Below are 27,626 nucleotides of genomic sequence, written 5' to 3' on the forward strand. Positions count from 1 at the left end.
GACCCCATTCCTCATGTATCTAACCTTGGATTGTGAGGAGTTGGATACTTGGGATCTCCTGAGGTGTAGTAGATATAAAGGACTCAGTATATCTACCTGAGGGCTGGGTGGGAATGAAAACAGTTGCTTAGAGGTTAAAATAATCTTAGACCATCTGAGAGAGTAATTCTGTTTTCTTACGTGTGTAAGGGGTAAAGATTTGAGTACAGGGCTGGTAAGCTAAATAAAGTAAATATTAATTTTATGTAAATTCAGGATAATCTGTGTCTTCTGCTGTTTAGATAATTCAGCATTTTAACCTTGGAATTTCAGTTTGCAGTAGTACATCATTGATATTAAATTTGTGATGTCAAGTTAGAAAGAAAAAGTCTGATTAAATATATAAATTATTTGAATGTTTAAAAGAAATTGATTTACTATATGTTTAACTTATTAGTTTTGTAAAATTTTATTAAAGGATCACCAATGTTTTGCTTCTTTGGGTTCTGTTTTCTCAGGCACTCAAAGAGAAAAGCAAACATTTTAAATCTAAAATTGAAGTTTAAAATGTTTAAGGAAATTTGCCAAATTTTATGAATGGAGTTAAACATTTAAGGAAATTTAGTCTTTAACTTGAGACAGTCAACATTGTTTAAAGAATAAGTTAAATGTCCTTTTTGTACAGAAATAGCTAAATTTAAAAAGCAGAAAAAATTTGTAGATTGAAATCTTAAGAAAAATAAAGTTTAGAAAGTTTGTGTCTTTAAAAAAATATCACTATTAATTTTAAACCAAAGTAAGTTTAAAGAGACCCCTCTCCCTCAACAAAAACTCTGTGGTTGCCAGGGGCTGGGGAACGGGGGAAATAGGGTGATGTTGATCAAACGATACGAACTTTCAGTTAAAAGGTAAATAAGTTCTAGGGATCTAATGCACAGAATAGGGATAACAGAGTTATAATGGAATAACATAGAATACAGTTAATAATACTGTATTGTATACTCGAAATTTGCTAAGATCTTAAGTGTTTTCACCACACATTAAAAGGTAACTATGTGAGGCAATAGATGTGTTAATTGGCTCATTGTGGTAATCATTTTACAATGTATATGTATTAAATCACGTTGCAGAACTTAAAAAAATCAAATTGTAAAACCTAAATATTTATTTTTAAAATCATACCTCAATAAAGCTGGGGAAAATCATACTGTCATCTAATTATAGTGGAAAACTTAAATCAGTTACATTTGGTAATGATGATAATACTGGTGAGAGCTGACATTTATTGCATCCTTAATAGGTGCTAAGCACAATTGAAACAGGATCTTTTAAATATTTTAAACAATAATTTGAACGATCTTTTATCTTTTCCATTTTTGGAAGAGAAACTGAGGCTTATGACGATTAAGTAACTTGGCTAAATCACATAGCTAGAAGGTGGTAAAATTAAAGAGGGAATAAAATGTGACCTTAAAGATAGGGAAAATGCTTAGGGCTTCCCTGGTGGCGCAGTGGTTGAGAGTCCGCCTGCTGATGCAGGGGACACGGTTTCGTGCCCCAGTCTGGGAAGATCCCACATGCCGCGGAGCGGCTGGGCCCGTGAGCCACGGCCGCTGAGCCTGCGCGTACGGAGCCTGTGCTCTGCAACGGGAGAGGCCACAACAGTGAGAGGCCTGTGTACAGCAAAAAAAAAGATAGGGAAAATGCTTAAAAACTTTCACTTTCTTTCAGCAAAAATTTTCCAGAAAATATTTAAGAAGTGGAATGTGAATTGAGTTTTCAAAAGTAAGAGCAAAAGAAATTATTTCTTCCCAGAAAATCTAAAAGAGAAGAAGAAAGATTTATAAGCCTGAATTCCAAAATCCACATTTTATTTTTTGGTAATTGCTTGTCATTTCAGAAGGAAGGAAAGTCTGAGTTGAGATGCAGAGAAACATCTCTAAATCTGGGGGCAATATTTTCGTTTTTCTGATAAATTGATTTGAAATAAATTTTCATATATGCACACATATATAATTCTATATACACATATATGGTATATATGGGTATTAAACACAATACAGGACAAATAATGCAAAGATATCTAACAGTGGATTTGTAGGTGTGGGTTTAAATTTAGCTGTGCAGTAGCAATATTTATATTGGCTTACTGTCAGCAATGCTGTCTTGGTATTGGATTTGTCGTTAATAAAAGTCATGTGGAGATACACAGATTATCTATAGGCAATTTACCCCAAATACTTTTATAATAAAGGAACTAATAATCTAGGATGAATGAACAATTCCTACTGCATGTAAATGAGTATCTTACTTCCTCAGATACTCAATACTGATAAGAACTACACACGCAAAGTTTCTTTTTTTAAACAGATTCACATATGACATCATTAAGAACAAATCATGACATTCCCTTTCTCTCTTTTTCATCTAACTCCCAATATTACATATACACAAACAGAAACACACATATTACAGTTGATCCACATACATATAAATATAAGAAATTATAGCTAATAAACGTGTGTATGTACTAATATATTTGCCTTCAAAAACTGATTTGTAAACAGAACACAAAACAGACACTGCATAGTTCTGTGAATAAAGATGATGTACAATGACTGTTTGGCTCCCCTGAGATAGAAGAAGAAATTTCAAGTCATCAGTCAACAAGTGTTTATTAGTTCCCTGAGTTCTCTTACAAATGTAAGAAATAGAAAAGATCAATAATGCCATTTACCCAATCCCATGCCAGTATCAAAAAAATTCTAAAAAATACATACTTCTGCTACATGGATTTTTTTTCCTAGTAAGTTACTCCTTTTTTTCCCCCCCAAAGATCAATTTTACTTAAAAACTTTCCAAAGTGAACACGTTTATTCATAGTGAGATCTGTTAAAATAATCTCAATTGTATGAATATTTTGTTCCAAGTAAAATGAGAAAAGGTGGAATTAAAGGCAATTATTAGAAAAGATTCTGGAAAGCATGAATGGACTCTCCGTTGGTAGACATGGAAATGAAGGCTAAGGCAGAGGAATGAACTGCCTGCCAGAGCATTAAAGGTGTGTCCCAAGACAGGCACACAGCCCCTTAGCAAGGGCTGGGAGTCCCACAGAGACAAGGCATTTAATGAAATCTCTGTCCAGTCATTAGCTGACCACTAAGCTAATCAAGCAAGGATTTCATTGGCCATCCACTACCAAGAATACAGACTTAACAGATTAGTTCAGGAAAATCACTAAACAAGCAAACAGTATTAATAACAACAACAAGTATCAACAACACAAAAAACTGAGGATTGGAGGGTCTGGTTTACAGGGTGGCCACATTATTTGTGTCCCGTTTTCAACAAAAAATCATGAGAAATATAAAAAACCCAGGGAAGTGTATGGAAGCTTCTTTAAAGAAAAACTAGGCTATTCACCAATGGAAAGGTGAAGGTCAGAAACTTTAAGGAGAGTGGAGAGACTCCTTTTATGTTAGGCAAGGTTTGAGCATGATTTAGATTCTTCATTTTTTATAGGAAACTGATGCAGGGCCTGTTGAGACACAGCCAACATGAAAGCCCTAAGCAGTTGTTTACTTAGATTATCAGGCTGTTTATTAGTCTGGAAATGTTCATTAAAAAGGGACATCTTGGAAATAAGGGATGTTCAAAGGGAAAAAATAATCTGTCAGAATGCAGTGCCTTAACATTGTATATAACTTATTGTTGAAGGTGTTTTTGGCACTTCTGTATATTTTATTTTACCTGCTGTTACCTCTTATAAAACACAGATTGTATATAAAATTGACCTGAATCAGCATTTAGGGAATATACAATAAGTCAGCAAGAAAATTCACCAAACTGACACACTGTATCATATAAAAACATAAATTCCCAGATTAAATAAGGTTGCGAAGGAACCTCTTTTATCTTAGTTTTAATACATATTAAAGAAAATGTACAAGAAAGTCTTTTATAACAAGTGAAAATGTCAAATAACAAAGATTTTATTATAACTGCATTACATATGTGTGAAGTATCTATGATGTACTTTCTTTTTTCACTTGAAATTCCAGTTGGGAAGAGAAAAAAGAGCTTCATTTGATTTGTCTTACAATGAGTGAAAAATATGGCTAACTCTAGTGATTCCAGATCTTTTAACTACTGGTTGCTTTGGATTCTCATAAAGTCTGAGTCCGTGAGAGAGAGAGAGAGAGAGAGAGAGAGAGAGAGAGAGAGAGAGAGAGAGAGAGAGTGTGTGTGTGTGTGTGTGTGTGTGTGTGTGTGTGTGTGTGTGTATACTAGATTCGATGTTGCTGCCCCTGAGGTTAAACCTCTTTTGATTAGAAATGTTTTCACATGTGACTTCTTATATCCTTGAAAAATCTGTGACAAATGTAATGGAATTTTGTAGCTCAAGATGAATAAATCTTCTTGTCCAAATATTTCACATCAAAAATGAGGAGTCCTAAATTACTTAAGCCATTTGATCCTAATCATTATCAGATACTGTCTTACTTGACACTAAAATCCATGTATTTTGAATCTCAGAGTTAATAAATAAAATCTTGATTCTATTATGGATATCTTGGTTGCAGGTCTTGAACCTTCATCTTACTGACTTTGAAGCTCACATTATTTCCTCTATACTATGCTGTCTGATTTTTAACTCTCTACCCATCATTGTCAAGTCAGGAAAGGGAAACCATACCAGTTATTTTAAAGAAAGAATTTAATATAGGAAGCTGTTTAAACATATGCTGGATACTCAACTGGGAAAATGGGTTACAGAGGTAACAGCAGGAAAAATCCACTCCTTAGGTTAAGGGAACAAAGCTGGGGTCCAGACCCCTGAGGAGGGAGCCTGAACCTTGCCTCAGAAGTCAGAACCTTGCTCTCAGATCTGTCTGTAAGGCTGGGTGCTGTCTGGCTAGTATTCACATAGTTGAAAGGGTATCATGAGGTTCTTTGGAGGAGTCTAAAAAAATACTGGAAATTGGAGTCATCTGCTACTATAGGAGCTAACTACAGCTGCTGGGGCGAAGGACCACTGCTGGCTTGATGCTGACAGTAACAACAGGCAAACGGGTACAAGTCCATTCTTCCCCCTCTAGCCTTACAGTCTCTTTCTAGTGCCCTTTGTGGGGAGGACCTAATAGGAGACTAATCTGCAAAGGAGAAATGTGATTTGCAGAGTCCCAAAATCACAAGGTAGAATATTAAATGATAGGTTTGGAACTGAAAGATGATTGTTTTTATGATACCAACCATTTTTCTTTAATAATGACATTACCAGCACTCAGTAAAACTACTAAAATTATATAGTTCTGTTATCCCTTGGGATTTTTATAGGGTTTATTTGTAGAGTTAATAATCCAGTATTATCTTATCCTTGAACAGGTTTAAAACTTTACTCTTATGAATCTGTTTTATGTAGTTCAAATCTTTCATTTATATGCTTCCATAGTGTACTGATTATAAAATTATACATAATCATGTTTAAAAGTATTAATTCTTTTAAAGAAAAAATCCTTTATTTAAACATGTTTGGGGAAATGAAATATCCTTGGATTTCTCAGTGATCACGGTAGACCCTAGCCTCAAGAGACACTTCATGAGAATCAGATCTGTAGCCTTTGTTAATTACTCTGATCTGAAAGGATGATACAACCTCTCTTATCTGCTAGAAAGGGCCAAATGGTTACAGAGCAGGCAAGGTCCCTAGGTGAAACCCCAATAAAAGGTTTTGCCCCCAATTCCAGTGTGTGCGCGGGTGTTTGTGTGTGTGTGTTTGTGTGTGTGTGTATGTGTGTGTGTGTGGGGGGAGTTTCCCCACATTTCCAAGCAATTGTCTGATACTAGCTGGGTGTCCTGCAATTCAAATTAATTGTGACAATATTTACCCAGAGTATCCAATTCTATGGGTTAAGGCTTCATCCTGCAACACTGCCATCTACTTCAGATGCTAATCACAAGTTCAGGTTGTTACCTGTGCTTTTGACCAAATGACTGTAAATCAGAGGTTCCCATGACCCTCTTCTTGGGTTCGATTACTTGCTGGAGTGGCTCACAGAACTCAGGAAACAAGTTTACTCACTAGATTACCAGTTTGTTATAGAGGATCTTAAAGAATGTGAATCAACAGCCAGATGAAGCAATGTATAGGGCAAAGTCCCAAACAAAGAAGCTTCTGTCCTCCTGGAGTTAGGGGCCTGTTAACAGTGACACATAGTAGCAATCTGGTTCACCAACCTGGAAGCTCGCTGAGTCTTGTTCTTTTAGGTTTTAATGGAGGCTTCACTACATAGGCATACTTGATTAACTTACTGGCCATTGGCAATTGATTCAACATCTAGCCCTACTTCTCTCCCAGGAGGTGGGGTGGGGTGGGAATGAAAGTTCCAACCCTCCAATCACATGGTTGCCTCCCGTGCAACCAGCCCTCTTCCTTGGGTTACCTAGGTGCTTTCCAAAACTCACCTCATTAACATAACCAAAGACTCCTTTGTAGCTCTCACTACTTAGAAAATTCCTGTGGTTTAGGAGATCTGTACCAGAAGAGGCGATCAAATCTATCTTTCGTATTTTAAACCACAATATTACATCCAAGATGCCAGGAAGACTGGGGGTGGCTGTCTTTCTAGGTATTTACACGTCAGAAGGGATGTAGCCTAGAATTTGGAGACATTCTGGGTCATAAAAGATGGAGACACATAAGGCTGTCTGAATCCCACTAAGCTTTTATTTACATGCTGAAGGGCTGGAAGAAGGAAATGTCTCTTTTAGGAGGGGAGCGGAACAACTGCCTCCTTCCCCTTTATAAGCAGAGAAAGATATTTTTTTCTACTGACTCACCTGTGGGTCAGCTACTTGAGTAGGATGCTTGCCCTGGCTCTCATCACATCACCTTAGGGTTAAGGACTAGGGCAAGGGTGGCAGCTGACACACTTACCATTTACTATGAGGCATTCAAGAAGAAATCTTTCTCTGACCCAAAACATCTTATATACACATGTACAATAAAATTAATGAAGATGAACATTAAAAACTCAGCAATATGATTCAGTATGCAAAATCATTCATCATCTGACTTAATTATCTAAAACATTAAGCCTAGTATTCACTCAGATTTAATCTGTTACAGTTTGTTCATAAAATCCATACAGATAAAAAGGAAAATGCTTAACTGTAATGTTCTCTTTTATCTTTTGAGATTGCTCAATGTGATCCTGATATTTTGTAGGAATATTTTCCTTTTATTTTTATTTTTCTTTAATATGAAATTATTCATTAGGTAACTGTGTAGGTATCTCAAGTGTTTGGAGAAGAAGATGTATACTCTTGGATGGTTTGGAAAAAAGGAAGCAGATGCATATAAAGAAGTGTGTGGGGGGAACAGGTGTGGCAGGATGTCACCAGCTTGTCAATCTAAGAAAGAGACATGCTTAAAATATTAGTAAATTTTTGCAGCTTTTTATGGGTTTACTTTTTTAATTAATTAAAATGATTCTGCTTTGTTTTTACCTTTCTCAAATCAGGTGCTATTTTTTTTTTTATCCAATGAATAGTTATTAAACTCTTACTATATTTCAGGATCTGTGCTAGGTACCAGACAAAGCAAGCAAAATCTCTTCTGTAGAGCAGGAAAATAAACGTGAAACACATAAATATGCCATATAGCAGTTCCTTACAAAGTTTTTGAAGGAGAAAATGGGATAAGGTGGTTAGAGAAGATAACTCTCTTGAAGGTACATTTGCAGAAGCTCTTGAAGGAAGTGAGGAGTGATATGGTTCTCTGGGAAGGAACCCTCCAGGTGGAGGGAACAGCATGTAGAAAAGCCCTGAGGTCTTTAGCTATTAGATAAGACATATGCATTCCTTGGATTTGTTTCTCATTTTTCCTCTTAGCTACAAGGCCACTCATCTATCTTGACTCTTTTTCTTGAAACACTTCTCAGGCTCCTTTTGGTGGCAGGATGACTGCAGTAAGTCCAGGGATGTGAGTATCCATGAACTTATCAACTTGGCATGGAGAATGTGATCCATAGAGTAGATCATATGCTCTATCCCTCAAGACCTAGGCAGAGGGGAGTAAATGAAGTGCAGGAACTGAAAGTAAGAGAGTGCATGGTGTCCCAGAGGGAAATCGGGGTAGAGTTTCCAAAAATAGGTAACAGATTCTGGGAAACCAAAGCCAATAACTATCCACTAAAACTCCCTTTAGAATTCTTATTTGTCCTCGAAATGTAGGAATGTGGAGGGAAATACGATGTATGATAGTAACTTCTAGTCAGAAGCAGTTTTCAAAATATGTTTTATATAAAAAGAACCTTCTGGTATAAAATCAGGTTTTTCAGATTCTACTTAGCATGTAATAAATAGTGAACCCAAGAAGACTTCCCATAACATGGCAGCAAAATGGGAACCTACTGGTATAAATGAGCTATTACACACAGTCTGTACTCAAGATGTACGTGGGACCCATCGACCCAGGTCACGTAAGCACTTGGTTACTTGTAGAGGCAGAGTGTAAGCATTATGCACAGTGGAAATTTCTTTTAATAATTTTCTACAATGTATATTGTATATATAGTACCTGCTTTAGAGACTAGAGAACTTTCCTATTGTACATTTTACCCTACAGACCTTCTGCTTCTCCTTTTATCTCTTACTTTTCTCAATCATCAGTTAGATCAGTGAATAGAGTTAGACCTATCACACAGATCTTACCTGTGGGAATAAGGGGAGGAGCTTGCCAAATGACTTCCCCATAGCTCTCACCTTAGACTATTGTGGAAATTTTGCTCAGAATGAATAAGGCAGATAAGTGATTGAAAGATTTTTGTTGCTGTTGTTTTTGTAAAGTGCTTTGTAGGGGAGCCATTCTTTTCCCTCTTTTCCTTCCTCTGCAGGTAAAATAGGAACTTAAGGCCTCTAGGAAATGAGAGGGAGAGAGCTTCTGATTTTTTTTCAAGCCATGCTCATTTCTTTTTATAGAAGAAAATGTGATCAGCGATAAAGGGCTGGGAAAGAATGGAAAAACCACTATTGAATGGGGAGACGTCAGTGTGTCCCCCCACCTTGCCTCCCTTCATATCATTTCAAATTCACTGCCTGCCACACTTCCTGTGTGTTCTTTTCCTCAGCTCCAGTTACTTCTGTGGCATGAGGAGATGAGTCAGGCCAGCTCTGCTTCTGCAAAATAAGCTAGCATTACCCTGTGGGTGGCCAGGGACTAATGCATAAAACAATTGAGGCACCAAAAACAAGTAGAAAAATAATTGATGCAGTTGATGCAAGCCCAAGCTGTTTTTTTCCAGTTCTGATTTACCAGGGATTAAGCTTATATTTTTGTCTCAAAACTTCTGTGTTTATTTTTAGAGAAAAAAAATGTAATTAGTCATCATTTTCATACACCTAACAATTTTGTGTGTGTTTTATAATTCTATTTTCAGTGATGGAGAGCCCTTAGTGTTGTAATATGTGGTAGTAGTAGTAGCAGCAGCAGCAGTGGCAGTAGTAGCAGTACTAGAAATCACTGTTAAGAGTTTAGTATGTCCCATATATTGTGGTATTTTATAGGCATAATTTTTATTTATTACAATAAATAAATAATAATCCTATGAAATCCTCCTAGTAACAATCCTATGAAATTTGAATATGCAAATCAAAATTCTTTCTAACTACATTAAATTGCATGTATTTCCTTGCCTACTGTTGTAGATAGTAATCTACTGACACATAAAAGTGAGGGTATGGCTTTTGATTCAAGTAAATAGCAGTAAAAAATAAAGTAAGTAAAAGAATATTGGTATAAAGTCATCAGGAGTTATGTTCCAAAAATTGGAGGGTGGTTGTCAGAATTTAGTGGGAAATGAACTTGTGTGTGTGTGTATGTATGTATGGAGAGAGAGAGAGATTGAGAGGGAGAGAGAATAAAAGAATGAGATTTGGGTGGCAAAGGATTGAATATAGAGATGTGGAGGTCAAGATCTGAAAGAGGGTCAAAGGGGCAACAGTGAATTCAGTGGGAAAATGAAAGCTGGTAGGAGGGAAATGTTAACGTGAACTAGGACTGTAGTGTATTTTTTTTTTCCTAAAATAATGGGTTTATTGAGATGTAATTCACATACCATAAAATCCACATGTTGTAGTGTATCTTTTAAATGATGGAAAGACATTCCTATTAGTTTATGTAGATTATATATAAAGAATGTGCACTTCTCTGTGAGTCTCTTAAATCACACACTTATTGCTCCAATGACCTTATTTAAAAATTAATGAGGTTCTCGTGATAAAGGAATTGCTCAATTTGGGTAATGTCACAAGGAATTGAGAATGGGTTCTGAGTCCCTGTTGAAATGAAAGTAAAATGTCTGGGGATTATAATATTTAGTCTATTACTAGGAGAAAATGATTGCAAATAAAGTTATCTCTGGACCTGAGGTGGAATCAGGTGTGGCAAGGAGAGAGATCAAGGAGGGATTTTCACTGTGGTTTTTGTTTTTTTAAGAAGTAATTTAAGAAAGAATTAAATTAAACAAATAATGATTAAATAGCAACAGTATAGGACAAAACATTAAAAGAATAATTGGATATTCTGGTTTTATTCCAAAACAAAGATAGAAACGGAAAATCAGAAAGCAAAAGTTTCACTAGCCATCTTTCACTGAACCCATCTGTATGATTACAGAGTTAAAAAACAGGGTGTTTTTTTTTTTTTTGAAGAAAGCAAAACAAAAGTGAACGCATATTTAATGCTAAAGATAGAAGGTCAAAGAAGGTTGTTTTGTTATTTTACCTGTTTCCATAAGAAATATTTGCAAGCAATAGTCTTTTTGTTTTTCTGATATACTTTGGGAATTGGCCAGGTCAAGGGAGAGAAAAATATGCTCCAACCTTCTTTTAAGGAAGGTTTTGTGGGGTTTTTTTTTGTTTTTTTTGAAGGTTTTGTTTTGTTTTAACTGTTCCCCTCCTTCTTTCATTGAGATCTCCTTCAGTTCAGAGATGCTTGCAAAGAAATCATGTTTGCTGATTTTAAAAAATATTAAAATTTATATGTGAAAATAAATACAGTAATGAGCTTAAGCTTTGCTTTTTATAGTTTCTGCAAGATTTGATCACTCCTATGTGTTCTTCTTTTTTTTCAAAATAGAAAAAAAAAAAATCCGTCATTTAAATGTTTAGCTTTCCAGTGCTGTTTCTGTATGTACAATTTTCATTAGGTTGTTATTTTTAATTAATTTTAATTTTTCCTTTTGTGAATTTAATCTATTTAATTAACAATTTTCTATATTTCTTATACTTCTAAAAATAATTTTTATAATTTTATGTATTTCTTATACTTAACTTTTAAACCATGTATTACCTAACTTTTGTCCTTTTTAAGCTTATTTTTACCTCCCTGTAATTTATTTTTTAGCAAAATAGACACCGTGTTTGAGTTGGTAGGTCGACATAAGGTCATTATTAGACTATTCTTGTGTAATACAGCAGAACAATGTTTATATCTCATTTCTCATCAGTCGTTTTTTTTTCCTTTTGATTACCAAATTGGTTTAATAACTTAATTAGAAGCAGACTCTGAGTAATCCTGTGTGCCACTAGCTTGTTCACATTTGGTAAACAAGACAAATACTGCTATCTACATTTTCCAGATGGAAAACTATAGCTAAAACATTATCATTTTCTCTGCCAATCAAAACAAACAATTTTAAACAGCCTAGCTCCAAGACACCTTCTTTCAAAAAGCCACTCTTAATTCTCTAAACATGAAATTCATCACCCTGTGATTTTTCCTAGAACCACTGCTTACTCATTGCAAAATCAACAATATTCTGTCCTACATTATTAAATGCATGCACGTCTGTCTTGCTCCACTAGATTATAAATTTAATGAGGACAGAACTCATATTTCTTTTCACCTTGATATCTCTCAGACAGCTATCATCTGCCTCTTGTGTTGTAAGTACTCAGTAAATGTGTGTTAAATGAAATAATGTATAGACTCAGGATACAGAGGCTTAGTTCACCCAAGACCCAGTCTAGTGCTCTGTTCCCTAAAACCTCTCTATTCTTTGGACTTTTGGTAATGCCACATAAAGTCAGTGTGGAATTTTTAAAAAATGGATTACATTTTGAGACTTTGCACAACAATTCCTAACTGCATGATCTTGGGAGAGTGGTTTGATCATTCTGAAACTCAGTGTCTGTATCTATTAAAGAGGGGATATTTGCCTTGCCTCCCTTTCTTTATAATGATTTATAAGTATGAACTAATGAATGTTATAAATTTGATATGTTTTAAAAACAAATTCTCCAGAGATTTAAACTATTATTATTTAATGACAAATAATTAGATCAAAAAATTTTTTAGATTTTTAATAATTTCACAGGAATCAGTAAAAAGGGCTGGGTTTTCTAGATATATCTATTCTATGGTATTTATACCCACATACCCAATTTTTAAAGTTATAGTCATGATTTATTGGATGCTAGACTGGCAAATATTGTAATATCTTTGTGAACAGGAAGAACTATGAATTAGATACCAAGGGCCAAGAATAATCATGATGAAATGAACCCTTCTCTTTTTATCCTTGTCTATGTCTGCTGGGGAGACCCTGGGGGTTGAAAGAGGAGCATCTCATGCACACATGCCTCTGGGTTTGGAGTGAAGTAGTTCTGGGAATAAGATAAAGTCTTTCTGATAGCCTCATTTTTTAATCATTCATGTGCAGTTCCAGAGGGCTACTTCAAATTCAAAATGCTACCAAGAAGAAACTCTTACTGGGAATAATATCTTTTTCATTTAATGATGGGAGACAATGACTAAATGAAACAAAGAGGGACATTAGAATTCCAACAGAGATTAAGCTGTGCAAAAGAAAATGATGCTCATTAATTGCCATTGTCCAGTTCTGGTGGATGTGATTTGTCAGGTTGATCTGGCTGGTCACTCTTCCTGCTCACATGTTTGTGGATATTCCTTTTGTAACTTTACGGTGCGCAGTTGAGATAGGTTTTCCCAGATAGAAAAACACAACAACATTGAGGGTATCAGGTTGCTAGTTACAATTATGCACTGTCATGTTGGTAGAGTTAGCCTTATTGTGAAACATAATAATATTCAGCCTAGGGATTCAAGTCTATAAGCTTGTTACACAAAATCATAAATGTTAAAAGTTTTGTATTCTTTTTCTTTTTGCATTCTTTCTATGATAATCCCACACCTACCATCCCTTCTCTAGCCCCAACCATTACAACAGCACACTCAAGCAAATATATTTACTAGATGGAAGCCATGTATGCAGAAGGGAAAAGGAGAAAAATCTCATCAACGTGTTGCCACACATTCCCTCTCTAAAAGGTGCAGTGAAGAGATTGATAAATCTGCACTATGTGCTGCTCTGCAGAAATAATTCCTTGTTTCTTATGTTTCTCACTGGAATATTCTAGTATTCCATTTTGAAGAAAATGAATTGAAGATTTGTCTTTTTAGGAAGTCATTTCTAAGGGTGCCAGACCCTATTTCTTTAGTCCTTCAACAATCACCATTCTTATTTCCTGAACTTGTCATCCAGTTCCTCTCCTCCAGTTAATCCTCTCATTCTTTTCTACATCCTCCTTGGTATGGTGAGAAACTACAAATTTCTTACCAGTCTGGAACTTCATTTAATTTAGGAAAAATGTCTGTCCTTTTGGAGTCATTACAAAAGGCATGGTCCAATATTCCCTCTATTCATGGGGCCAGCGCCTGCGTCTTTTTACCCTGACCTTAATTATGATAAAACATGTGCTATGGACTGAATGGTGTGACCCCCTTGCCCAAATTCATGTGTTAAAGCCTTAACACCCAACATTATAGTATTTGGAGATGGGCCATTGGGAGATAATTAGGCTTAGTTGAGGTCAAGGGGGTGGCACCTTCATGATGGGATTGGTGCCCTTCTAAGGAGAGACACCAGAGAGCTTGCTCTCTGTCTCTCTATCCACATGCACACACTGAGGAAAGTTATGTGAACATTGTGAGAAAGGGGCATCTGTAAGTCAGGAAGAGAACCCTCACTAGACCCTGAGCATGCTGGCACCCTGACCTCAGACTTCCAGTCTTCAGAGCTGTGAGAAAATAAATTTCTGTTGCCGAAGACACTCCATGGTAATTTATTATGGCAATCCATGCAGACTCTCCAGTGCCCAATACCTTAATATGTTAAGTAGTTTTACATAATTTTCAAATTCTAGCTTTAAATAAAGCACTGAAATGCATAGATACATTAATATTTTGCCATTAATAATTTTTTAAATGAGATGTATACATGTCCTTATTAAATGCATTTTGTATTAAGCTGTAGTAATTCAAAGTATTAAAAGTCAATATTTAAGATAGTGAAACACTTTTGATTCTTTTATCTATTTTGCATTCACTTTCTCACAAGTCACATTTAATGTGATCCTTTTAACTAGATAAAATTTTTTCTTCCAAATCTTATTTTAATATTAAATGCCCATTATAAAAATCTTTTGATTATTCCAAGATACACACTAATTAAAAAATATTTATTTTATGGTAGAAACTGTGATATTAACTTGAATGCTAATACTCTCAGTCAAATGAAAATTTTTATTTGAAAACATAAGTATTTATTTAAAAATTTTAAATTTGTGGTGTCTTAAGGCTGCTCTCATTATTTTTATTTCTGCATTTTGTTGCTACTCTCACTTAAATAGGATCTTATGTATCAAATACTACATTCAAGTATAAGTAATTTAAAAGTGATAAGCAAATCAGCACACTAGATTGGGCAATCCTGACGTTCTGTAGCATAACATAATGACTTGAATTCATAGAACTTTAAAAAAGATTAATAAGTGATTGCAATATTGCTTCATGAGTATAATTCAATACAAGTTTATTTTATACTCCTGCAATAGACTGAAACAGCCAGAATAATGTTTGACCACATATCTGTGCACTGGGGGCCAGCTAAGTTGACACATAAAACTAGCCATCACAATATGTCTGCTTTCCATTAATCATCACAACTGACGCTTCAGATTGTATATGATTGCATAATATGGTAATTGGTGATATGGGGGACTGCAAAATGAAACAGTCGCTGTAGGTTGGTGTATCTGGTGAGGGAGTCATTGATATGCGCAATTTTTAAGTTCAAAATTACCAAATGGAAGAATAAGAATTCACCCCTCATCCGTGTGACAGCCAAGTTCATTCTCTAACCACAGGATACTTTGTCTCTCATATCACATCACTTCAGGCAATTCACTGCTGCACTTAATAAAGTGAAACTTGCCCAACTTTGTAAATATCAAAGGAAGATGCAGCTTACTAGACTGCATAGTATCTCTTCCGACCCCTCTACTTCAATGAGGCAGAATTCTGGGGACATATGAGAAGTAGAGCCACTAGAAAACTCAGAAAGCTTGGTGAGACCTCTCTGAACAAGCCAGGGTCTGGATTCAGTTGGGTGCCTGTGACATGGGAAATGTATAGTATAAAAATACCACACAATTCTGTCTCCCAAGTGGCACAGGAGTCTAATAATTTAAGTTTTTCTAGCATCTCTCCCGCCCTCCCTACTAAAAAAGGTTTTGACTTAGGTTGGGAGAGCCTGAGAGCCAGAAACTAAACCGGGTGCTCAGGAAATGTATAAAAGTTCCTGAAACAATGACTAGGAAGGAACCCTCTGACCCATGACAAGTAGAAATGATAATTTTTAAGGCATATTGAATCATGGAAAATGTTAGGTGAGAGGAAGTTGATGAAAGAAAGGAAAAATTGCCATCATTTTATTGTTTAAAATGATGATTGGCTGTAGTGTTTTCATTGACTCTATTGAAAAGTACATATTTTTAATATGTATGTTAACGTACTCTTTTAATGGGCCCATGTTGTATAGTCAACATATTCATGCTTTCATTTTTAAAGCCAAAAACTCACAAAGGAATCTGTGTTTAAGGTACTAATATCAGAATAGATATCTGACAGAATTCTGGAAGACATTTACTCTATTTGTCGTTGTGAAGATCTGATCATAATTATGTTACAATACATATTCTGTAATGGAATTTCCACTCTATTATTATGTCTGAAAGGACAGTACTTAATATTTCAGTACAAAAGAGTATTATGAAAGTTTTATTGTCAGGGTACTATTGAAAATCTAGTAAATAATTTCTCAGAATGTATGGACACTTCGAACCTAGGTGTAAGAATTTTAGTTGATAACTGAACAATTTCTATTTTCATAATTTCCAAACAGAACACATCTCCAGAAGGCATATTCCAATTGGATAGCAAAAGTCCCTTGTTAAGAGAGACCATAAGGAAACACTATATTTTAAACAGTTTTGCATAAGACCACATGCAACTTCTGAAATTGCTGTATGTTATAGAAACAATTCCAAAATGAGAATAAGACAGTTATATGTTAAAACATAGAGAGTCTTTAGTAATTATTGATAAATGAGGGATATAGGATGGAAATTAGGCCAGGCATAGTTTTACTCACCATCAATTTATACACCCATTTCAATGAAATTTATATTAAGAGTAACAGGTGCTTTTGTGAATTATATTTATTTTCTGTATAGAAGTATTAGCAAGTGGAATGAAATCCGATTTTAAAAAGAAACAACAGGGCTTCCCTGGTGGCACAGTGGTTGAGGGTCCGCCTGCAGATGCAGGGGACGCGGGTTCGTGCCCCGGTCCGGGAAGATCCCACATGCCGCGGAGCGGCTGGGCCCGTGAGCCATGGCCACTGAGCCTGCGCGTCCGGAGCCTGTGCTCCGCAGAGGCCACAACAGTGAGAGGCCCGCGTACCGCAAAAAAAAAAAAAAAAAAAAAAAAAAAAAAGAAACAACCACTATTATTTTTCAAAGGATGATTTTTTATAATACAGCCATTAATTCAAAACAGTGGGGTGACATTACATTAGGGCAATAGAAAGTCGCATTCCTCTATTCAGGCTGCAGTATGCCTAATGCACTTTGTTCTGTCATTTGACAAGCTGTTTATTTCATTTTATTGGCCGCATCGTGGAATGTGGAATCTTATTTCCCTGATCAGGGGTCGAACCTGGGCCCTCTGCAGCGGAAGCACAGAGTCCTAAACACTGGACCGCCAGGGAAATCCCTGTTTTTCCATTTGAAATGATCCAAAAATGCCATTTATGAAGGAAGAAGAGGAAGTAGAAGAGTGTGTTGAGATACAGCTGTGTCTTCTTTGGCCCAAAGAAAAAGCTTTGTGTGATCCAGAATCCTTATGAATTTCCTGCCTACTCATTCCTAAACTTCAAGAAATTCGAACTCATCTTTTACATTAAACATTAACAAAGAAAATCATATTATTTCGCTCACATTTATGACTTTTGATCACATTTATGACTTTTGATCCAACTTGGCCTTTGATGTGTGTGATCTCTATATCTATCCTTTAATTATCCCTTTTTCCTTTTCCCAGATTAAATATTTTCTATACTTTGATGACTAAGTTCAAGTCATCTCTCCATTATTCATTCTCAGAAGTATAAGTACTTCTCAAAAGCAATGTCATCTTTTGTCTTATGCTTTAAAAAAAGTTGTGAGTATGGGCTTCAAACCCTGTTTTTCTTTCCTTTCTTATGACAGGCCTTCTAAGCATAGACTGTTTCCCTATACTGCCCTCAGCATGGGCTTGAGTAACAGTTTCCCACTCCACTGGCCCTTGCCTGCCACTCATCAGGCCATCCTGCCGCCCTGTGCAAAATCCTCATCCAAAGAATCACTCACAGGTGCTCTCAGACCAGCCCAGTCAGGTACCACATGGCATCTGTCAGACATTGCTTTTGTTACCTATGCTGGGAAATGTCTGCCCACCAGGCATCTCTGCCTCTCATGGGCACCAGTACCATAGCCACTTGTGTGCACTGTTGCTTTGGCAATGTGTCAGCACAATTGCCGGGCACTTCTGATGCTTTCATTTAATACCACCGTGTCTGCCAAGCCTTGCTGACATCACCTGCCCACCACAACAGTGGACCACCTGGCCCTGTGGCTTCTGCCATCTCTTTCCAAGAGCTGCTGGAAAGGAATGCTCAGAATTTAAACCTGTAAAGTGGTCTGTGATAACATGGGGGACAATGAACCCCACTTCATCTCTTCATATTATACTCTGACAAAGGGGTCTTAAAGGACCATCCTGTTTCTTACTGAGATTTACTGAAGTGTGTTTATTTCTTACTCAAAGCCCTGTTTTTGCCTAAGACCTAAAGAGGAGTCCTTGGGAGTTTGGAGATGCTCAGATTTGAATGACAAATCTGACAATGATGATTTTTTTGTATGAAGTGTAATGAAAAAAGAATAAATTCATTAATGGTTGCTTTGGGCCAGGTTGCCTCATAGACCCTGAAACAAGGATTTGTGAGCAAATAATGTATTAAGTGTTCATGAGAGAAAACAATAAGAGAATGCAGAAAGCAGAACCTAGACGGGGGTGGGGTGGGGGAAGGCCAAACAAAGGCCTAATTTAGGTAAAAATCTCAGCTCCAGTCTGATCCCTAGGGGAGCTCTAAAGTGCAAATTAGGCTTCATCAGCCTTTCTTCTCAGAGGAGCTGGGCTTTCATACTTTCCATCCAGTCATTGGCCGAGGCTGCCCCAGCATGGGCATGAGAGAGTGGACTCCCAGGCACTTTTAGCTGCCTGAGTAGGTAAAGTGGCTCCAGCAGGCCAGGGCAGCCATTTGAGGGCAGTCATAGATGCTGGTCATTAGAAGCAAAAAATCCCAAGGCACATAAAATTCAGGGCAGGTGTGCACAGAAAGGGTTAACGGTATCCCTGGGCATCATGGAGGCAGAATACTGACTGGTCCACTGTGCTCATCATTTCGTAGGTGGCTGTATTGGTTTCCTAATATGAGAACAAAACAATCTTGTAACTAACAGAGCCCAAAAAGGCCAAAGCTGTTAGAGTTTCACATGCATTAGAGTTTAAAAAAGACTTTTTTTTCCCATTTTTTTGCAAACTAAACTTGGCTTAAAGGATTCTCTAAGATTTATTTCATAAAGTCATCTATTTTTGAAACTGAAGGAACCTTAGTGACTATGGACAACCTCCCACTGGCTTGAGATTTCTTCTCCTGCAAATATCTTAGACAATATCTAGGTAAGTTAAAATGTTAACTTTGAGGTGTTAAATAAATCACTAATAGGACAGTTATAGCAGATGCCTTTGTTAGTATCTTTTAGATAATTTTTGTAATAGTTATTTAACTTGCAAAATATTTCAAACATATAGAAAGAACAGGGAATAATATAACAGATACCCATGCTCTCATTATTAGTTTATATAGACAAAAGTATTTGATTAAAATTGGTTGAGCTGTGTTTTCTGTATCAAAAAAGAAAATGCTACAAATTCACCTAAAGTGTCAGACTCCATTTTCACCAATCCTCCCAGTAATTACTTCTCCTCCAGAAAGAATCAGTCTCTGAAGAAATCATGTATTATTCCTTAGCTTTTTTGTGTGTAATTTTGCTATATTGTATGTAGAGATAGACACACATGAGTATTATCACACTGCATGTATGCATTTGCTGCTAACTTGTTTCACTCAACATTTTTTTAGATTTATTCTTTTGATATTTTTACATCGAATTTATTCGTTTGGGCAGTATACAGTATGGCTGAGTGTTTCATAACATTTCCTGAGTAAGGTACAAAGTTATGTTGTATTCCTATTTTATTGTTAATCAAAACAGTGCCATTAGGGCTTCCGTGGTGGCGCAGTAGTTGAGAGTCCGCCTGCCGATGCAGGGGATACGGGTTTGTGCCCCGGTCCGGGAGGATCCCACATGCCGCGTAACGGCTGGGCCCGTGAGCCATGGACACTGAGCCTGCGCGTCCGGAGCCTGTTGCTCCGCAACGGGAGAGGCCACAACAGTGAGAGGCCCGCGTACTGCAAAAAAAAAACCAGTGCCATTTGAATTTTATGCCTGCTATGTACCATAACAAAGTTTTCCCATAGCAGATGTGGCTTTGCTAGGCTGTACTGTATGCATATTTCCACCTTTCTAGGTTTATTTTTTATAGGTGTGTTTTTTAAAAACCTCACTCACAAAAATAATTTATGAATTCTCTCAAAAACATCATAACATTTATTTTAAAGCAATTTATTACTAATGAACCTGAAGCATCATCCTTAAGATAATGGACAAGTATGATTTGGTGATAATCCCCACCTCCAGAGGGTTAGTGGATAGTTATTTCTCCCATTTTGCAGATGAGAAGGCTGAGGCTCATAGAAATTAGATCATTTGTGTAAGACCAGAGAGCTTGGTTCCAGGTTCAGTGAATTCACACCTGGTACATACAGCTTAATACAGTCTGATGGCATTTCATTTGGGGGAATTATGTTACAACAAACCTTGTTGATATCCATTCAAAGTATGCATAGGGTATTCAGTTTTCCCTCCAACTTCTCATATTACATCAGCAACCTTGACCCTAGTATGGGATTCAACTGGAACTCTTTGATTTTGTCATCTTTCTTGTTCTCTGTTCCACACAGGGTAAGTCATTTTGCTGAGACAGGATTTAAAAACAGCCACATTACAGCCTATCTAGAGACAATACAGTGTGGCATCCAGACTCCAGATTCAATTCTGAGCTGTGCCATTATTATTAATATGATCATATACAAATTACTTAATTTTAATTTCCTCATCTATAAAATAGGGGTTATAATAGCACCAGCTTAACAAAGTTGTTGTGATGATTAAATGAATAACAGAGTGCCAGGGAGGAGTGCCTGTCATTCAGGAGGCGTTATATGCTTGTTTCATATTACTATTATTCCAATTTGGGAATATGGTGATTAGGTGGCACATATTCAGCCATAGGTTCCCCAGACGGTGATGCCCGTCTGGACTCTCCAGTTGGTACACCAGGATCATGTTTACAAAAGGGCAGTCAAGCCTTCCCCAAAAGCTTCTTCTTCATGAACTTTTCTTTAACATTTGATTGAAGTATAGTTGATTTACAGTGTGTGTTAATTTCTGCTATACAGCAAAGTGATTCATTTCTACATATATGTATATATTCTTTTTCATGTTCTTTTCCATTACGGTTTATCACAGGATATCGAATATAGTTCCCTGTGCTGTACAGTAGGGCCTTGTTGTTTATCCATCCTACATATACTAGTTTGCATCTGCTAATCTCAGACTCCCACTCCTTCCCTTCCTGCCCCCCCCTTGGCAACCACAAGTCTGTTCTCTAGGTCTGTGAGTCTCGTTCTGTTTGTAGATAAGTTCATCTGTGTCGTATTTTAGATTCCACATATAAGTGATATCATATGGTGTTTGTCTTTTTCTGTCCAGCTTATTTCACTTAGTATGATAATCTCTAGGTCCATCCATGTTACTGCAAATGGCATTATCTCATTCTTTTTTATGGCTGAGTAATATGCCATTTTGTATATGTGTGTGTGTGTGTGTGTGTGTGTGTGTGTGTGTGTGTGTGTGTAAATATATGTATATCTGAAACATCTTCTTTATCCAATAATCTGTCAATGGACATTGACATGTTTCCATGTCTTGGCTATTGGAAATATTGCTGCTATGAACATAGGGGTGCATGTATCTTTTTGAATTATAGTTTTGTCTGGATATATGCCCAGGAGTGGGATTGCTGGATACTATGGCAACTCTTTTTAGTTTGAGGAACCTCCATACTGTTCTTCATAGTGGCTGCACCAATTTACAGTCCCACCAACGGTGTAAGAGGGTTCCCTTTTCTCCACACCCTCTTTCATGGACTTTTTTTAAGCAAACAAGTGGTAGGATTGAGTATGACATTTATGACACAAGAGTATGAACAATATAGAGTTTTTCAAACAGTCACTCCAAGTTCAAGTAATATCTAGTAAACACACATAGGAGTCAGGAACGACTGCAGTGTGGTTCTGCTACAAGGGAACCAGTGAAACGATTAACATGATAGGGCTGTTATAATGTCTGCCTATTACGTGACAATCTCTGTGAGGCATGGATTAAAGCGACTGATGAATTTCCAGGGAAATGCAGATGGAATCTCATTTTCATGTATTGTTTAATAATAAAGATAATGATAAAACACACATCTAACCATGTATCCCTGCAAACTTTCCTTTCTTCACATACAAGCCTCTGTGCCCACTTCCTCATTTCTTGTTCACCACCCAATCCCCTGCGATTTGGTTTCTTTCTTTCTTTTTTTTTTTGTAGAAAGGCTTTTTTTTAAAAAAAAATTGTATTTATTTATTTATTTGTGCTGGGTCTTATTTGCAGCAGGCGGCTCCTTAGTTGCAGCTCTTTCTTTAGGGCTCTTTTTTGTTAAAACATGAAACAAAACAACTCTGAGAGCATTAACATCTAAACTGCACTGACTGATCACTTGAGTAATTGATTTTAGTTGTAATGAAGAGATAGCCATCACACAGTTAAAACAATGAGCCATTTCTGTCCTCATTTACTTGCGCTTTTGGTGGCATTAAACACAGCTGGGCATTCTCATTGGTAGGGTTCTCTGGCCGCCCATTTTATCTTATCTGAGATTTCATCTTCATCTGCCTAACAAAGTATTCTGTTCACTCCCATTTTTATTATCCCTTCACTTATCATAATAACTTCAGTGACTTCATCTACCTCCATAATTTAAATGCCATTTATATGCTGATAACTTTGAAATAGATGTTTTCAGTCTCAGTTTCTCTGATGGAACAGAGACCAATGTGAGCTTGTCTGGGAAATACAAATTGAGCTTTACGTATGTTGGTAAGTCCTAAAAATTTTAATTGAAGAAATAATCATTGGGTGGGGCTAATGGCGGACTCCAGGAGGGCTCATGCTGCGGGGGTGCTTCCCTGAGCTTCTGCTGCCAGTGTCCTTGTCCCTGTGGTGGGCCACGGCTGCTCCCCCCCCCCCCCCCCCCCCGCAGGAGACCCTCCAACACTAGCAGATGCTGATAGGAAAAAAAAAAATTACTGGTGACAAGGTGGATACAAGGAAACTGATTAGGAGTCCGGCGGCCAGGCAAGGGTTACCTGTGTCTTCTGATTGGGGTCTCAACGAAGGTGCAATCGAGGTGCCCTCCCGCCTGTGGCTCCACGGTTCGAAGAGTCCACTCCCAGACTCACGGAGATGGCTGGCCCCAGCTTCGTGCTGGCTATTGACGGGAAGCACCTTCGGCGCCTAGTGAGCCGTCAGCTCCTGGAGGCCACCAGCCTTTCCTGAAGGCAGCCCACAGTTACTGGCCACACGGTCTTTCCCCACACGGCCACCGCTTCTTTAAGCCCCCCAAGATTTTCTAGAGCAGTCTGCTAGCAAGATGGAGTCTGAGGTGAAGTATTAGCACTGAGCAGCGTCCATCACTTTGCTACAGCCCACGGTTAATAAGCAAGCCAAGCAGCCACCAAGCGCTCCCTCGGGTGCGGCTGGCCTGGCGCCTCACAGAGAACGCTGCCTGCGCAGTGGCTGGGCTCCCGGAAGAGACGCCACACCCCGCGCGCCCGGAAGCTGCCTTCCCCGGAAGTGCTGCGTCCACTTCCTGGACCTGAACCTTGAGGAGCAGTAGGTCAGCGGGGGCCCGTGGGTGCTGCTCTTCTCGGGCGTCGCCTGCTGGTGGCCCTTCAGCCTCGGCCGCCACAGCACCACAGCCTCGGCCACCACAGCTTTGGTCACAGCCTCGGCCGGCCCCGGGGAAGGCTTTTTTTAGTTCGGCTCCGAGGTGGAGCGGAGATGCTCCTGAGATGACGGACCGGGACTGCTGGGGAGTGTCCCCCGCCCACAGACTGAGCCGCAGACAGGGACACGGTGCGAGCCGAGGACACCCGGCTCCTCTCAGGGCTCAGCGCCTGCCTGCCTCCCACTCCCAACGTGCCGCAGGCTGAGACCCGCGCTCCTGGCCAGGACTTCCGGCCGCTCACACAGCCGCAGCGCCTGGGCCGAAGGTGCTCACACCAAGGTAGGAAAACAAAATCCGTTTTCATTTCTTAAAGAGTTGAAAATTGCGTTCCAAAACTTGGCAGGCATTAAAAGGATGAGTAAGCTTACAGGTGTAAATGCAAACCGTTTTCCAATTCAAGGCAAGTAAGTGCCCACAGGGTTCTGGCGGGAAAACCTCTGGTGGGAAAGGAAACTGGGCCCTAAGGCTCAGATTTAAGGGCGGTCATGGGATTCCACAAGGGAGTGAACATCAGGAACCTGAGAAGTCCCTTTAGAGTCACAGCATATAGCATAGTGTTTCCCCAGCTTTATTGAGGTATACTTGTCGAATAAAAATTGCATGTATTTAAGGTGTACAATATGACGCTTTGATACAGGTATATGTTGTGAAAATGTTACCATAATCAAGCTAATTAACGTAACATGTCCATCACGTCACAGAGTTATGTTTGTGTGTGTGTGTTGGGGGAAGATCAACTTAGGAAATTTCAAGTGTACAATACGGGATTATTAACTATAGTCAATATATTTCTTGATCTGTTCTTTTTTAGCTTTAAAATTAAGGCTACTGCATTAGTTACATTGACTTCCCACAGTATTGAAGAAACAAATGAATGAATGACATTTGGTGTAAACAATCAGATTTCTTGACCTCTCTCTTTTTAAAATTAAAACGAATGATCCCAATTTAGGGAATAAAAATATGACCTTCTAGATAAATTAAGTGACACACTGGTTTCCTCATATAATATGCCAACATTAATTTGTGTAAATAGAAATAAATGGAGTAACTGGAAATAATGATTGACTTAGGTGCCATTATAAAAGAAACACTATTCCTCTTGTCTTTCACACAGATGAATAAATGTAAATATATAATTTGTAATCAATAGAGTCAGTAGAGTCAAATAAGGAAAAGCTGAAGCTTTATATAGATTCACTGAAAAATAAAGAATTAGGTAATGTAAAAAAAAAAGAAATAATTATTTCTGGTTTGTCTTTGTGTGTTTCCCAGTGCTACACGTACTACATACTTCTGATGTTAAGGATTTAGAAAGTACTTGATACATACTAAATGAATGAATGTCCTAAATTCTTATAAAAAGCAAAAGCAGCTCCTCTATTTGCCTGTTTGAATTACTAGTATAAATGTATTAATGCTAAGTATAAGTTTTAAGGAAAAACATCTCCTCATAAATTGAAAACTTTCATCATTTTTTATAAAATTCAGCAGGAGAGCTCTGCGTGGTCCTGAAGAACACACCATGTGTTCCCAACAAGTTCTCAGAACTGCAATTCATTATCCAGCTGTTCTGTGGTTTACGTAAATTACTTTTCCTGGAAGAACTTACAGCTATAATCAATCACTCACTCAAACGATCAGTTAGTGAGGTTGATCAACAACGTAAAGTCAATATTCCCCAACATTCTCTCTTTCCATTACTGATCTGTGATGTAGAAGTGATTTCATGTTTGTTGTGCCTTGTTCTTGCTATTTTAAGATATAGCCTTAACTGACATTACAAAGACTATATAAGATCTAAGTTTCTAGGGAATAGAGAAATTATATTGATAATTAAATAAATTATGTGTTTTAAGATGGTTTGGCTCCAGTAAGTTATGAACTCATGGGATTCCAGTGATAATTACATCAATTTGGTGATAATGATATGTTAAGTGATTTCTCAGGTTTTTTTCCCCCACTAATTCCTAACAATAAGCCCGTGAAATAGGTATTATTATTCCTGTTTTGGAAGTGAGGAAACCACACAAGGAGTCTTGAGAAAGGATGGATAGAGCCAAGGCAGAGTGTGTAGGTAGTGATGCTAGTGGGGAAGGAGAGAAGAACCAGAATAAACTGGTTTCTGGGACATCGGAGGATTAAAGAGCTTCTTGAGAGAAGAACTGGTCGATAAAGTCAAGCATGGAGAGAAATTATGTTAGGTGATATGGGGAAGTGGTAATTAGATTTGGGAGTTAGAGAGTTTTGGTGAACTTGGTAAAAACCACTTTAGTGCAGAGGCAGAGAAGGGGACCAGAGTGCTCAAGGTGGAGGAATGAGTGGGAGGTGAGGAGCTGGCCAGGAAATGTACATCATCTGGGGAAACTCCATGCAAAGGGAAGACATGAGGCAAAATAATTACTCAAGGAAGAGGATTTTTGTTGTGGTTGTCATTGTTATTTTGCCTTTTTTTAATTTTTTGGTTCGTTTAGAAGGTGATATTGGCTAGGAAACTTATGAGATGATCACAAGCAGAAACCAGGAGAGAGGGCTAACTGAAGACCCAATAAGTAGGTGTGATGATGGAGAAGGATGGTAAGGTGGTGGGAAGGTACTGAAGCCTAGATGCAGTGCTCAGTTTCAGTCAGGAGTAACAAGCAAATGATAGAATGTCAGGGGAAGATTGAGATAAATATTTTAACAAGTAGGTCGAGGGTAAATTGCAAAGTTAACTTCTCTTAGGGACAAAACAGAAGGCCTACTCCCCTGGGACCCCATGTCCCCAAGGCTTAGAGTCTGATGAATCTGATCAGACCTTCAGCAAATGAGGTTGTTAGGGGCTCTGCGACAGGATATTTCAGATAATCAGGGAAGGTTTCAAGCTAGTTAGGTGCACACATGGCAAGCAAGTTGTGCCGGAGAGGGTTAACCAGTAGTTCTGGATTGCTGAAAACCTGCCCTTTGCAAAGAAAGGCTTTTCTCTAGGACTGGCCCCTGGCTGTCCCCTGAGAGATAAGTTTTGAGCCCTTGGAATATGCTGCCTGAGAAGAGTGTTTTCATGTGACCAGATGAGTTTATCCTAAACAATGTGATTTATGGTGTGCACCGGTTTTTGCTCTCAGGGACTGAGGTTTGAGTATCTGAGGCCAGTCATGTGGGCGCTGCCTGCACCCCCAATAAAAATCCTAGACATGGAGGTCTGCGTGAGCTTCCCTTGTTTGGTAACTCTTCAACTATGTTGTTCACACATCCCTTCTGGGAAAAGTACTACTCATACTATTCCACTGTGAAAGGCCACCTGGAAGTTTGCTCCTGGCTTCTCCTAGACTTCACCCCATGGGCCTTTTTGCTTTGCTAATTTTAATCTCTGTCCTTTCACTATAATAAAAAAAATGTGATCATGAGTACAATAGCTATCCTGAGTCCTGTGAGTTCTTCTAGCAAATCATCAAATCTGAAGGTGGCTTTGGGGATCCTGGCCCCAGTGTTATAACACCCCAGTCAGGGTTATTTACTACTTTTTAGAATGTGTCTGTCCTTATAGTTTAGTCAGTCATTTATTTACTATTTATTTATGCATGGGGTACCCATTGTGGTCCAGGCACTGCACTGGGCACAGAACATATAGTGGTGAGCCTCTGTCTACAGGGTAGCCTCACAGCGCTTGGAAGAACTATAGAGCAAACTAACAATCTCAGGTATGACAAGTGCTAAATAGTAAGTACAAATTCACCAAGAGACAGGCTGGCTGGGGGAGTGGGGGTCAATGTATATAGATGGTGTGGTCTCCATAAAAAGAGATGCTTTCTGGAAGGGTCATAAAAAGATCCAGATAGAAGAAAAGAGATGTAAAGGCCTTGATGGTGGGAATAAGTTTAGTATATTCTCTTGAATAGAGAAAAAACAGACAGACTGGAGAATAAATGAATGAGAGGCAAGTTGGTAAGAATTGAAATCA

At 38.0% G+C, this 27,626-nt stretch overlaps 1 protein-coding gene across 28 annotated transcripts in view; it reads left to right on the forward strand.

Moving 5' to 3' along the window:
• Window positions 1-27,626, forward strand: part of LOC307189655 (uncharacterized protein) — a 2,229,222-nt gene that overhangs the window by 612,324 nt on the left and 1,589,272 nt on the right. For 3 of the 28 annotated variants that reach the window (XR_013829290.1, XR_013829291.1, XR_013829265.1), the window contains exon 1: window positions 22,657-23,965. The exons of the other annotated variants lie outside the window; for them this stretch is intronic. The gene's annotated coding sequence lies outside the window, so the exon portion shown is untranslated. Of the gene's footprint in view, window positions 1-22,656; window positions 23,966-27,626 lie in introns of those variants that run through there. 28 annotated transcript variants of the gene reach the window in all.

This window comes from Stenella coeruleoalba (assembly GCF_951394435.1).
Source record: "Stenella coeruleoalba genome assembly, chromosome: 7".
Lineage (NCBI taxonomy): Eukaryota > Metazoa > Chordata > Mammalia > Artiodactyla > Delphinidae > Stenella > Stenella coeruleoalba.